This window comes from Myxine glutinosa, chromosome 7 (genome assembly GCF_964187855.1).
Source record: "Myxine glutinosa chromosome 7, kmMyxGlut1.1, whole genome shotgun sequence".
Taxonomy (NCBI): domain Eukaryota; kingdom Metazoa; phylum Chordata; class Myxini; order Myxiniformes; family Myxinidae; genus Myxine; species Myxine glutinosa.
In genome coordinates this window covers 170860150-170875836 of record NC_136267.1, presented here as the reverse complement: position 1 = coordinate 170875836, position 15687 = coordinate 170860150, and the positions used below count along the sequence as shown (strand labels likewise).

At 44.5% G+C, this 15687-nt stretch overlaps 1 protein-coding gene across 2 annotated transcripts in view; it reads right to left on the bottom strand.

The window, feature by feature from the left end:
- Positions 1–15687, bottom strand: part of LOC137431829 (microtubule-associated protein tau) — a 144725-nt gene that overhangs the window by 78699 nt on the left and 50339 nt on the right. The window contains exon 2 of one of the 2 annotated variants that reach the window (XM_078782534.1): positions 7686–7766. The gene's annotated coding sequence lies outside the window, so the exon portion shown is untranslated. Of the gene's footprint in view, positions 1–7645; positions 7767–15687 lie in introns of both variants that reach the window. The other variant, XM_078782533.1, reaches the window with a different exon arrangement.

Here is a 15687-nt window from a genome sequence, read left to right as displayed (position 1 = left end):
TAACTAGGGCATTGCCCGTACTATATCTATATCTAAAATTATATCCCCCCCCTCTATTTACATGAAATGGTTTGGTCCAAAGCGAACGGCTTGCGAGTACGGTGACAATCCCCCCCCCCTCTATTTACATGCAATGGTTTGGTCCAAAGCGAACGGCTTCCGGAGTTTGGTAAAGAAATCGCCATCGCGTGCACAAACGCGCAGGAAAGCGAATGAATCGCAAATTCGGTTTTATTAGTTTTAAAACATATTTTAACGCCAACATAGTTTGCAAACGTGAAATAAATGAATACGCTCTCAAATGTGCCATCCGAGGCAGAGTGTGTCCTCCACGTTCGGCACACGCGATCGTTCGCTGCTCTCTGATTGGTTGAATCGTTTTTTGGACATAGCTCGGTAAGTAATTGTCCGATTAATATGAAACCTTGAAAAGGCACATCCTCGGGTCCCCAGCAATATACCTGGCAAGTTAAAAGTATATCGGACCCGTGGTTGTCGAGAAACAGCGGTCACAGACAAACAGACGTACAAACGTACAGACGTACAAACGTACAGAGATTACTGGAATTATAGATAGATGAGCAGATGTGAAAGGGCATCTTGGCGTCTTGGCATTTCTTGGCGTCAGGAAGGGCATCCGGCCATAAAAACATTGCCTCAAAAAGAGAACCATGACAATTACAACTACATATGGGCAGGGTACAGCCCGAAGTGGAGATCGGTTTCTGAGGTTTGGGACATGGAATGTAGGGACAATGACAGGGAGATCAGGAGAAGTGGTGGAAGTATTGGTCAGAAGAAGAGTGGACATATGTTGTGTGCAAGAGACGAGATGGAAGGGGAAGTGGTGTGAGAATGGTGAAGGGTAGGCAGGGACAGAAATACAAGTTTGTGTGGCAAGGGTGCCTGGAGGGCGTGAATGGTGTTGGTGTCTTGTTTTCTGAGAAGTTTGTAGACAGTGTGGTGAGTGTGACTAGAGTGAGTGATAGGTTGATGATGGTGAAAATGATGATTGGAAAGCTCTTGGTGAACGTCATCTAGGGATATGCTCTGCAGGTTGGTCGGAGCGATGAAGAGAAGGACAAGTTCTGGTGTGCGATAGAGAAGCTGATGGAAAACGTGAAAGATGAGGAAGTTGTTGTGGTAAGAGGAGACCTAAATGGACATGTGGGAAGGAGTATGGATGGTTTTGAGGGAGTTCATGGGGGTTACGGATATGGTGTGAGAAATGGAGAAGGTGAAAGGATTTTGGAGTTTGCTGATGGAGCTGATTTGTTGATTTGTAATACTCAGTTCCAGAAAGAGGATAATAAGCTTGTTACATACACGTCAGGTGGGTCGACGACAACCGTTGACTACCTGATGGTGCGTAGGCGAGATAGGGGGGGACCTCCGGGACACAAAGGTGATCCCGGGGGAGGAGGCTGTTTCAGAGCACCACTTGGTTGTCTGCGACATAAGGGTGAAAGGTGCGAGGAGAGCTAGGCGGGTGAAGTACCAACCGAGAATGAAGGTGTGGAGGTTGAAAGAGGTGACAGTAAGGGAGGCATTAAAAGAGAGGCTGAGTAGGGTAGAGGATGATGTGGTTGAGCTTGAAAGTGGTTGGATGTCAATGAAAGCTAGTCTGTTGGGAGCCGTTGGTGAGGTATGTGGATGGACAAAAGGACCACCGAGGCACTCGGAAACATGGTGGTGGGATGATGAAGTTGGAAAGAGGATTGACGAGAAGAGGAAGAAGTTCAAGGAGTGGCAGAAGGCGAAGGGTACAGGAGCAGAAACAGCAGATCATGAAAGTTATAAGGCAGCCAAGAAGGCTGCAAAGAAAGAGGTAGCAAAGGCGCAGGAGGCAGGTAGGAAAATGTTCGGAGAACGCTTGGATTCGGAAGAGGGTCAGAGAGCAGTATTCAGGATTGCAAAGCAGATAGCGAAAGAGAGGTGTGATGTGATGGGGGTGAGTTGCTTGAAGGATGAAGTGGGACAAATCGTTGTGGACCCAGATGGAATTAAAGGAAGATGGAAATGATATATGGAAATGCTGTTGAATACAGAGAATGAATGGGATGGCAACATAGAGAGTAACCCAGTTTTACGACCGGCAGAGAAGATAACTGAGAAGGAAGTTGAGGAAGCGATAAAAGCAATGAAGAGTAGAAAAGCGGGAGGGCTGACGGGAGTTGTGGGAGATATGTTGAAGGCAGCAGGAAGTTGGGGTGTGAAGAGAATGACAGATCTGTAATCTGGCGGTGAAAGAAGGCCGCATTCCAGTGGATTGGGAACTGAGTACCCTCGTCCCTCTATACAAGGGGAAAGGTGACCCTCTAGAGTGTGCCTCGTCCCAAGCGATAAAGGTATTGGAGCATGGAAGAAGGTATTGGAAAGGGTGTTGGAGAGGAGGATAAGGAAGAAAGTGAAGATCGACGAAATGCTGTTTGGATGTATGCCAGGAAGAGGGACGACAGACGTGCTTTTTATTGTGAGGCAGTTGCAGGAGAAGTACATGGAGAAGAGGAAGAAGTTCTTTCTTGCGTTTGTTGATCTGGAGAAAGCATTCGATAGGGTTCCACGCAAAGTATTGACATGGGCAATGAGGAAGTTAGGAGTGGAGGAATGGTTGATCAGAGTAGTGATGGCAATGCACAAAAGAGCATGCACAGCTTTAAGGACAAAGGATGGGAACAGTGGTGAGTTTGAGGTGAAGGTGGGAGTGCATCAGGGGTCTGTACTAAGTCCACTACTATTTGTAGCTGTGATGGAGGTGCTGGCTCAGAACGTAAAGGAGGGTTTACCGTGGGAGTTGCTGTATGCAGATGATCTGGTGTTGATTGAGGAAAGTATGGATGGACTGAAGGAAAAGATGAACAAGTGGAAGGAATGTATGGAGACAAAAGGTCTGAAGGTGAATATCGGAAAGACGAAGGTGATCGCAAGTGGTAAAGCATGTGGTGAGGTGGAAAGAACTGGGAAGTGGCCCTGTGCTGTGTGCAGGAAGGGTGTCGGAGTGAACACCATTCAATGTACAATGTGCGCTGAGTGGGTCTGAGAGGGTCATTAACCAGTGTGGCAGCTACATTAAAATGTAAGGTGTGCACAGATGGAGCTGCAGATGGAGGAAATGTTGAGTTGGATCTTGGAGACGGCGTGAAGCTGGAAGGTGTGACAACATTTTGCTACCTCGGAGACATGCTGAATGGAGAAGGTGGATCAGATTCGGCAACGGTTGCTGGAGTGAGATGTGCATGGAAGAAGTTTCGGGAACTGAGTGGCGTGCTGATGAGGAGGGGAGTGTCGTTGAAGCTGAAGGGAAAGGTGTATGCTGCATGTGTGAGAAGTGTTATGATTTATGGGAGCGAGACGTGGGGAATGAACGTAGAGCAGCAACGAAGGTTGGAAAGGGTGGAAATGCGAATGGTTCGGTGGATGTGCAGAGTATCATTGAGAGAGAGGAAGACAAATAATGAATTGCGAAAAATGATGGGAATAGAGCCTGTGATTGATGGTGTGAAGAGGAACAGGTTGAGATGGTTTGGTCATGTGTTGAGGAAGGATGAAAGTGACTGGTTGAGAAGAGTGATGGAAATGAATGTAGAAGGAAGTAGAGGACGGGGAAGACCGAGAAAGACTTGGCTAAAGATGGTGGAAGAAGAAATGCGGGCAAGGGGGTTAACAAGGAGAGATGCAGAAAATAGGGCAAGATGGAGAGAATGTCATGGGGACCGCAAGGCTAACCCCAGCTCTAGCAGGGAAAATGGCTTTAAAATGCATGTTGTTGTTGTTGTTGTGCAGATGTGAACCTTCATAAATGTTGTTATAATATATAACGATAGGATATGACGAATATATGCTCTCTCCACTAAGCAGCTAAACCAAAGCCCTATTTCCTTCTCTCTGGGAAAACCTGTATGTTTACAAATCTATCAATCTCATCATGGACAGCAATACGCCCACATTCCCACTGTGCTTTTTTGCATCATTTCCTCTATGTCTATGAGAAGGTTATATGCCCTGATTTGCTATATCTTTGCCAAATTCAAGGCAACAGAAATCAAAATTGTAGAAAATAAGAAAAAAACAATTTATGCATGAGGTAATCATATTTTACTCAAGCATCCCCATCTGCTCACTCCTCGTGAACTTTATGCCGAGCTCGTCTTTTCTGAACCGAGGATCAGACGGAAGAGTGTATCGAAGAAAACAGGGAATCCAAGAATGTACATCAAGAAAACAGGGAATCCAATAATGTACATCAAGAAAACAGGGCATACAATAATGTACATCAAGAAAACAGGGTATACAATAATGTACACCATAAAAACAGTGTATACAATAATCTACACCAAGAAAACAGCATATACAATAATGTACATCAAGAAAACAGGGCATACACCAATGTACATCAAGAAAACAGGGCATACAATAATGTACATTAAGAAAACAGCGCATACAATAATGTACATCAAGAAAACAGGGCATACAATAATGTACATCAAGAAAACAGGGTATACAATAATATACATCAAGAAAACAGGGCATACACTAATGTACATCAAGAAAACAGGGCATACAATAATGTACACCAAGAAAACAGCTTATACAATAATGTACACCAAGAAAACAGGGAATCCAATAATGTACATCAAGAAAACAGGGCATACAATAATGTACATCAAGAAAACAGGGCATACAATAATGTACATCAAGAAAACAGGGCATACAATTATGTACACCAAGAAAACAGGGCATACAATAATGTACATCAAGAAAACAGGGCATACAACAATGTACATCAAGAAAACAAGGCAGACAATAATGTACATCAAAAAACAGCGCAGACAATAATGTACACCAAGAAAACAGGGCATACAATAATGTACACCAAGAAAACAGCGCATACAATAATGTACATCAAGAAAACAGGGCATACAATAATGTACATCAAGAAAACAGGGCATACAATAATGTACATCAAGAAAACAGGGCATACAATAATGTACATCAAGAAAACAGGGCATACAATAATGCACATCAAGAAAACAGGGCATACAATAATGCACATCAAGAAAACAGGGCATACAATAATATACATCAAGAAAATAGGGCATACAACAATGTACATCAAGAAAACAGGGCATACAATTATGTACACCAAGAAAACAGGGCATACAACAATGTACATCAAGAAAACAGGGCATACAATTATGTACACCAAGAAAACAGGGCATACAATTATGTACATCAAGAAAATAGGGCATACAACAATGTACATCAAGAAAATAGGGCATACAACAATGTACATCAAGAAAACAGGGCATACAATTATGTACATCAAGAAAATAGGGCATACAATAATGTACATCAAGAAAATAGGGCATACAACAATGTACATCAAGAAAACAGGGCATACAATTATGTACACCAAGAAAACAGGGCATACAATAATGTACATCAAGAAAATAGGGCATACAATAATGTACATCAAGAAAATAGGGCATACAACAATGTACATCAAGAAAACAGGGCATACAATTATGTACATCAAGAAAATAGGGCATACAATAATGTACATCAAGAAAACAGGGCATACAATTATGTACACCAAGAAAACAGGGCATACAATTATGTACATCAAGAAAATAGGGCATACAATTATGTACACCAAGAAAACAGGGCATACAATTATGTACACCAAGAAAACAGGGCATACAACAATGTACATCAAGAAAACAGGGCATACAATTATGTACACCAAGAAAACAGGGCATACAATTATGTACATCAAGAAAATAGGGCATACAACAATGTACATCAAGAAAATAGGGCATACAACAATGTACATCAAGAAAACAGGGCATACAATTATGTACATCAAGAAAATAGGGCATACAATAATGTACATCAAGAAAATAGGGCATACAACAATGTACATCAAGAAAACAGGGCATACAATTATGTACACCAAGAAAACAGGGCATACAATAATGTACATCAAGAAAATAGGGCATACAATAATGTACATCAAGAAAATAGGGCATACAACAATGTACATCAAGAAAACAGGGCATACAATTATGTACATCAAGAAAATAGGGCATACAATAATGTACATCAAGAAAATAGGGCATACAACAATGTACATCAAGAAAACAGGGCATACAATTATGTACACCAAGAAAATAGGGCATACAATAATGTACATCAAGAAAATAGGGCATACAACAATGTACATCAAGAAAACAGGGCATACAATTATGTACATCAAGAAAATAGGGCATATAATTATGTACACCAAGAAAACAGGGCATACAATAATGTACATCAAGAAAACAGGGCATACAATAATGTACATCAAGAAAATAGGGCATACAATTATGTACACCAAGAAAACAGGGCATCCAATAATGTACATCAAGAAAACAGGGCATACAATTATGTACACCAAGAAAACAGGGCATACAACAATGTACATCAAGAAAACAGGGCATACAATAATGTACATCAAGAAAATAGGGCATACAATTATGTACACCAAGAAAACAGGGCATCCAATAATGTACATCAAGAAAACAGGGCATACAATTATGTACACCAAGAAAACAGGGCATACAATAATGTACATCAAGAAAATAGGGCATACAACAATGTACATCAAGAAAACAGGGCATACAATTATGTACACCAAGAAAACAGGGCATACAATTATGTACACCAAGAAAACAGGGCATACAATTATGTACACCAAGAAAATAGGGCATACAATAATGTACATCAAGAAAACAGGGCATACAATTATGTACATCAAGAAAACAGGGCATACAATTATGTACACCAAGAAAACAGGGCATACAATTATGTACACCAAGAAAACAGGGCATACAATTATGTACACCAAGAAAATAGGGCATACAATAATGTACATCAAGAAAACAGGGCATACAATTATGTACACCAAGAAAACAGGGCATACAATTATGTACACCAAGAAAACAGGGCATACAATTATGTACACCAAGAAAACAGGGCATACAATTATGTACACCAAGAAAACAGGGCATACAATTATGTACACCAAGAAAACAGGGCATACAATTATGTACACCAAGAAAATAGGGCATACAATAATGTACATCAAGAAAACAGGGCATACAATTATGTACATCAAGAAAACAGGGCATACAATTATGTACACCAAGAAAACAGGGCATACAATTATGTACACCAAGAAAACAGGGCATACAATTATGTACACCAAGAAAATAGGGCATACAATAATGTACATCAAGAAAACAGGGCATACAATTATGTACACCAAGAAAACAGGGCATACAATTATGTACACCAAGAAAACAGGGCATACAATTATGTACACCAAGAAAACAGGGCATACAATTATGTACACCAAGAAAACAGGGCATACAATTATGTACACCAAGAAAACAGGGCATACAATTATGTACACCAAGAAAACAGGGCATACAACAATGTACATCAAGAAAACAGGGCATCCAATAATGTAAATCAATTTAAATCCAGCACAATAATTCAGACAGAAACGAGCAATCTCAAAATTCCTACACGTGTACCCGCCATTTATGTATTGCTCATATGCAAAGCGCACCCCCGCTCGTCCCTTTTCCCACCAGTGCGGCACAATGCCACGAACAAATGTGATGCCATAACGATCAGCTTACCTCCCGAAGCTTCAAATTCAGACCGTGGTGCTGCGAGAGGTGATGGAGGTGGAGATGGAGGCAGATGGCTGGCAGCCACCACTGTCACGCAGAAACAAGGAGGAATAAAAAAAAAAGTGTGAGGAAAGGCAACGGGTTCTTTGTCAGCGGACAAGCATAGACACAGAGAGCCTCATCACAGAGTCTAGATCCTTCCGCAGCTCCCACCTCCTACCCCCCTCCTCCACTACCCCACCCATTTCCCCCATTTATTAACACAGTGCCTACGGTGTGCTCTCAATCTACACAACCCCAACCCTATTTGTCAAATTTAACAATATATATATATATACATACACCAAAAGGGCTTCTTGCTCTCTGCTGAAAAATCAAAACCATTACAATTCACAATGTATTGATTGAAAAAGTGTTGCTAACTGAATTCAATCCACAGTAATCTTTTCTTGTTCACCAGTAAGTCAGATGCACATCATGTGACTGAAAGAGGAAAATAATCCTCAGCATTCTGGATATTTGTTAACAAAATAAATGATGTTCTGAGCAAGGTGGAGAAAGATGCCCCGGCCCCCCTGCACCGCCCCGCTCCCTCCAGTATAAATATCCTGAATATGTTCTTGTATCTTCAGTATCGTCAACACCTGCATTAGAATGCTCTCTGGTTCATGGCATATCGGGTACTCAAAAATGTTCATTATACCGAACAAAAGGACCAACTAGAAAGCATCTGAAAATGCAAAGCACATGCGCGTCCGTTTGTATTCAGACGTCTTCTTCTTCTTCCATATGCTCAAAATTACGAAAACAGTAAAGAAAATACAAAATGAAAATTGATGATTTATGCAGCCTGCACCATGGAGCTTCATATCTTAAAAAAAAAAAAAACCAGCTCCTAGCTTTTGATTGGTGAACCAATTCTGTGACCCAATATGCAAATTCTTAAAATTTCAGGTTTATATGCTGAAAATTGGTGATTTTACGCAGCCTTGACTTTTGAGCTTTTGATCTAAAAAAAAACACAACCAGCTTCTAGCTTTTGATTGGTGAACCAATTCAGTGACCCAATATACAAATTCTTACAATTTTATGTCAATCGGATAAAAATTGATAATTTAATGTGACACTGACCTTTGACCTTTTCAAACAAATTATTAATTTGCCTTCTCCATATTCTCATAATAAAGCTTTCTCGAAAATTTGATGACAAAACTCAAATGGTAAATTTAAATTTCATGCCAATTTGGATTAAAATTGATGATTTTACTTGACGCTGACCTTTGACCTTTTGACAAAATTATTAATTTAAATTATCCATATTATCATAATAAAGGTTTCGTTCAAATTTGATGACAAAACTCAAATGGAAAAAAAGTTATGGCCAAGACTGACATACACACACACAGACAGACAGACAGACAGACAGACACGGAGGTGATTGCAAAACCCTGTCTCCTGCTATGCAGGGGACAGGCTAATGAAGATATATATATATATATATATATATATATATATATATATATATATATATATATATATATATATTGTTGCGGTTTTCAGAACCCACACAGGTAACATCATTAAAGGTTAAAGGTTGCACCCCATAGTTAGGCCACAAGCAACACGTAGGCCCATTTAGAACATTAGTTATGTCATAGTATGTGTTTAGGATAAGGCCATTTCCAATAGTTATCATCTGCGTTGTGTAAAACATATAAGAGTAGGCCCCGTTCATTCTGCAGTCCTCCCTCCAATCGACTCCATTGCACACCATCCAGTCTGTACCCCATTGCCCCTCACATTAGGATGCTCGCAGTTGTTGCACCTTGCTTGCCAGAAGCGTTCGCTGCCCTTGGGCTTTCGCTCGAACCAGCCCAAATGCCACGAGGTAAGGCCCGAAAAGGGGGCGGAGCGCGAGGTCGGGGGTGTGGCCATGTCAAGCAGACATCAAGGGCGGAGCCGGTAAGACCCCAACAACCAACCAGGGCTCGGGTGAGATGGCCTGATAGGGCGTGGTAAGGGTGTGGCTAGAGATTCGAGAGGGTTGGCTGAAGCGGCGCGATATAACCCAGCTCGCAAAGCCCTTCGAGAGGATTCGCGTGCATATGACAGTGGCAAAGGACTGTCCAAGGACTCGCAAGTGGAAATCATTGTAAGAGGACTCGCGTGCATACGGCAGTGGCAAAGGACTTGGTTGGAGCGCATTGCATTGTTGGTTACAAGGACTTGGTTGGAGCGCATTGCGTTGTTGGTTACCAGGACTCACTGGGGAAAGCGCCATTGTGAACTATTGGGAGAGACGCGCTATCCTGATCGATTGCAAGGGCTTGGTGGGAATTTGGCTGTGGGCTTACAGGGAGCGCATATCAAGCGCCGGTCCTTCTATTACATACGCGGACGTGAGCCACAACGTAACCGTTAGCCAGCCTACCTTTCCCCGATGTAATTGTCTGATCCGCGCCACCGAAACGCGAAGATCCTGCCTGCCGTCTACCATCCTCTTCACGGCACGAGTTGGGGACCGGAGTGAGCTGTGAACGAGACCCTTGGGACAATCGCCTGACCATCTACAAACCCCGTGTGAGCGAGTCTGAGAGTGTGACTGAGTGTGAACGGGCCCGTGTCCAGGGATAAGTATACGACTGTTATAAGGCTGCCCTGTGTATCTGCTTCTTCCTCTTCACTGTACATTTCTGCTTCTTCTTCCTCTTCTTTGTACAAAGTGTGTAATAAATTACTTGTTCCTCCTGTTTTCCTCTTAATTCGACCGTCTTAGTGATTTCTCCATTGGGCAAGCGTGGCACGACTAGGAACCGCTCCAATCGGGGTTAGTACCTGTTAACGGCCCGAATCACGGCTCGCTATCGCTCGGCGTGTCCACTGAAACAGTGGTTCGGGTGGGGTTATTTCCTTGCTTCACGGCCGGTGTTAGTACTTAAGTAATAAGACTAATTCGGCTTACAACCCTATTTAACACCGACCGGAAGGAACGTGATAGCCACGGATCGCGTCGGTTAGTAAAAAGACAAGGGGATTCATCCCCCCTTGGTAAGGGGAAGGCCGACGTTCTGAGATCTGCAACAATTGGTGTCGGGGAGTGGGATTTGACCCGAAGTGCACCTAACACACTCAAAATTACGAGCGGCCGAAATTTTATTAACATCTAAATTAAATCGTGCCATGGATAGGTAAGGCGGTCGGATGCCGGTGGGGGTAGATGAGGAGGAGATAGAAATAACCCAGGACCCCTGGGAAGAATTGGGACAATTGGGAGAAATGGAAGAGGAAATTGAACAGGGTGCAGCAGTAGGGGTAGCACGCGAACAAAATGGCGGCGCCTCGCACATGGCGGCGAGAGCCGAGCCCGCGGCACCAGTGGACTGGGGCCTATTTATGACCACATGATGGCCTTTAGGCTGCTGGGCCATAGAAGTTCACGGTTCACGTTTCACGTTTCACGTTTCACGTTTCACGGTTCACGTTCACGTGAACAATCGGACCCTGGGCCATAGGATTTCACGCTTGGCTGTTCACCTGTTCACACGTAGGCCTACAAAATGTACTTGTAAATGAGATCAATTAATACAGACTGAAATGTCAACTAATATTGTATTTTGTAGTGCAGTCAGAACAAAATTAAATATCAATCTTTACATGTTCTATGGCCCCCAGGGAAGAATGATCACTAGCAACAGGAACACATTATTCCAAAATGTCATTGCAAATGACATCAATTAAAACACAATGAAAAGACAAGTAGTACAGGTTTTTGTGTTGCTAATAGCGAATTTGGATTATAAATCTTTACACGTTTCCAACTTCTCACTCTGTCTCTGTCTTTATCACTGTCCCATTCACTCTGTATGTCTGTATGTCTGTCTGTCTGTCTGTCTGTCTGTCTGTCTGTCTGTCTCTCTCTCTCTCTCTCTCTCTCTCTCTCTCTCTCTCTCTCTCTCTCTCTCTCTCTCTCTCTCTTTCTCTCTCTTTCTCTCTCTCACACACACACACTGACACACACACAAACACACATACACACACACACACATTGACACACACACACACACACACAATTAAACAACCACACACACACACACTGACACACACACACACATACACACACACATTGACACACACACACACACACACACACAATTAAACAAACACACACGCGCACACACCCGAAAACAATAAACCTTAACCTGTCGGTGAATTCAGACGCCCATTCAAGTTCTCCCAAACTTGTGCCTTCTGGTCCTTGTCTTTGTAATCCGCCACACGCGGATCCCACAGCAGGGGCCTTGCTCTCACTAACTCGATCAACTGTTCTCGGTAGTCGTCCATTTTGTTTCGGAAGTTTTGCCCGGATGTCAGTCTAAAAATAATCAGGTCGACCGAGATCTCCGTTTTCACGCATAGAAAAAGTGTGCATGTTCATTCCGCCTTTCACGCGTGAAACGTGACACGTGAAACGTGAAACATGAAAGGCGTTCTATGGCCCAGAGCAAGTCATACTACGTTTGTCCACTTTTCTTTACACGCGTGAACCATGAAACGTGAAACGTGAAACGTGAACCGTGAACTTCTATGGCCCAGCAGTCTTATGGTCAAGACAGAAGATAACCTGAAAGGAAAAAGGGACGAAGCAAGGAGTAACAAGGACGAATCCACCCGGGAGCAAAAGAAAATGGGAGAGCGATTGGAAAGTCAAATTGAGGGAATTGGGGGATTAGAAAGCAAATTGGGGGGATTAGAAAGCAAATTGGGGGGATTAGAAAGCAAATTGGGGGGCCAATTGGAGGACGTGGGTGGCCAAATGGGAGAAATGAACGAGGGGTTGACGGGGTTGGAAAACAGGATGGCCACCCGAGAGAATCAAATGAAAGGAATGAAGGACGGGTTAACGGGGTTTGAAAACCGAATGGGTGGCCACATGAAAAAAAAATTTGGGGAGAACATTGACCGCAGGTCGAGCTGGAAAGGCACATTGGTACGCGACGAGGTAACGCGATTTGAGAAGCGTGGGGAAAGCGAGCCAGAGCAGAGCACAGTTAAGTGGACCGAGGTAGAAATCGTGACACGGGGAATAGAAAAGCCGACGACCGCTGAATTGGAAAATTTTATTTTATGTGCGCCAGCGGTCGTCGAGCTTAATAAGGAAAAAGAAATTATAGTGGAAATTGGGGTTAAGGAGACGGCAGAGATAGGAATTGAATGGGAGGAAAAAATGGAATGTACGCAAAGTCTGCATTCACATTATGATGTCGTGCTGCCTAACCGAAATGGAAGTTTGCAGTTGGTGCAGGAGAGGAGGATCCCGAAGGTAAGCAGGATTGTGTATGGCGCGAAATGGTTTGGCGCGAAAGTGTTTGGCGCAAAAGGATTTTTCACGCGCTTGGGATCGCGGCGTCACCCGGGCGCTTGTGGAAGGTCCGTGGTGCGCTGTACGAGAGTGAATGGCGCAAGTGTGCGACCGGCGCCAGAGTGCGAGTGTGTTACAGAGTGCGAAGAAGAATGCACTACAGAGTGTATGTGTGAAGAGTATGACACAGAGTGTGCAATGGTTGTAGAGAGTGTGCGGGAGTGCACACCAGAGCACCTTGGAGAGGCAGAGGGTGTGCGAGAGTGCACACCAGAGCACGTGATTGGGTGTGCAGCAGGGGATTGCACACCCGTGGGTAGGTGTGCGCTGATTGGGTATGTGCAAGAGTGCACACCTATGGTTGTTACAGAGGATGTAACGGGAGAGAGTGCACGAGAGGAGTGCATGGAAGAGAAGTGTGTAACAGAGTGTGTGAGTAGAATGAGTGTGCCTGAGTGGTGTGCACCTGAGTGTGGAACAGAAGAGTGTACAAGAAAGCAGAATGCACGAGAGTGTGTCGTAATAGAATGCATGGAGTGTATGGGAGGCGCTGGAGCGCCTCGGTGTACGAGTGAGAAATGGGTCGCGTGGTGTGAGAATGCGACTCGGGCATCGACGCAGACTGGGGCAGCGTTTAGGCCGACGGATAGCCGACGTGAGTTCTCGGGGCATGGTGTGCTTTGTGTGCTGCGGGAGCCGGCGGGGATCGTTGCCGCGGCAGCGTGCACGATTCGGGCCGGGTCCGCCCTGTATGGTCGGTGCCGCGTCGTAAAGGCAAATGGCACGGTTTGAGGGGAGAAAGGCGAGGTCGGACCTTCGCCCCCTGGCGGGCGCGGTGCTCCGACCGGGGGAGGTTGGGTCATCGTGGCAGAGACCGGAAGGCTCCGCGCCGGGATGGCGTCTGGAACCTCGGTCCGAGTATGCCTCCTCCCCAGAATCGAAAATGCCGGACGGACCCAACCAACAGGAGACTGACCATCTGCATGCATTGCTCGGCTTTGCGAAGCCGAGCTGTAAATACGCTGTATTCCTGCACGGAGAGGCTCAAGCGAACGGATAGTGATAGTGATGGCGAATGGTATACGGTGTAGAGGGATGGCAGATCTACCATCCCTCACATTGTATCTTTGGGGCAGAGGAGCAGTAGTTTATGGGGTTTGGCAGTGTGAACTAGCCGAGGGCGGGCTAGGATAATTGTTAGGGATCTAGAAAGATGACTTTAGGAGACTTGAGATTTAAGTAGAGACATTGTACAATTAGAGGGGACGTAGAGAGATTAGTTGGTTGATAATGACGAGGGATGTGCTTAGCGTAAGGGATGACAGGGAAAGCACTAGTATTAGAGGGAAGCAGCTACATAGATGAAGCTGTGTGTATGTAGTAGTGTGGAGAAATTGTATATGAGCTTGAGGATGCGCTTTAGGCGCAAATGAGGAATTGTGAATGAGAGTCTTTGTGGTAAGAGTGAGCAAATGAGGCAATGGTCGAGAATGATGTGTGTGTGTGTGTGTGTGTGTGTGAAAGTGTATGAGTAGAGTATAGTGGACAAGTGCAAGTGTATTGAGTGATTGGCTTGCATGGTGTGCAAGTGGAGAATAGTGGTATGAAATAAATGGTGTTGAATAAATGGTGTGTGGAATGAGTGGTGTGGAGTGCATGGTGCGAAGGAGTGGATGGGGGAAGATGGACCCCTTCACGAATACCCGGGGAGGGTAGTTTAAAGTTAGGTAGAGGGAGTAGGTAAATTGTTTGGATATTGACATCTGTGGTGCGGATAGTAGCAAGTTAAGGCTTTGAGGGGTGCATAAGTCTGTGGAGATGGCTGGGTGTGTGGGCTTAATTAGTGAGTATGGTTAAATGGGCACTCCGCCACTGGTAGTCTGTCAGCCAGGTGAGGCCGCAGTTAGGCTCTGGGAGCCAGGTAGCGTTCAAGTAGAGTTCAGTGGGGCCTGAGGATCCGAGGAGAAGGACCCGGGTAGCCCAATGCCAGAGAGGGCATCAAGGGGTGAGAGAGCCAGGAGGGCCTTCCCCAGGTTAGGGTAGTTGAGGAGCTAGGCAAGCTCGGGTGGCGACATCAGTGGCGGAGGTGCGCAGGTAAGTAGGACCTGCTGGTCGAGCCACACGACCCAGCCCCGAAATTGTGCGAGGGCACAGTCGGAAAAATTGGGGGAGTGAGACCCCAAATTGGTAGAGCACCACAGCATGATCAATGGGAATTGGTTTTTAGAACCACATAGTGTAAAGAGGCCAATTGGATTGGCAGGGCAAGACCCCGGGTAGTGTAAAGTGAGTTAATGTCAATTAGAAGGATAGTTAGGATGAAAATCTCTTCGCACCATACACATCCACTCACCAAAGTGACAGGACTCCACACCGGATTTTGCAAATGTTTGGATTGGAAAGACGCATCATGACGTGGGTGAGACATTGTGTGTAATTCAATCCCTTCCTTCTTGGGAGGGATTGGCAACGAATTTGGTTTAGGGGGAGATATGGGAGACAAGACGGTAGAGACGAATTTGTAAATTGTGTAAATACGGGGAGGCGCAAGGGTAGTGTAGATTGGCATGGGGGGTTACGTACGGCTAGGGACGAGCTTTCTCCACTCGCTCTCCCATGCCCCTCATGTTGCATTACCTTGTATTGACA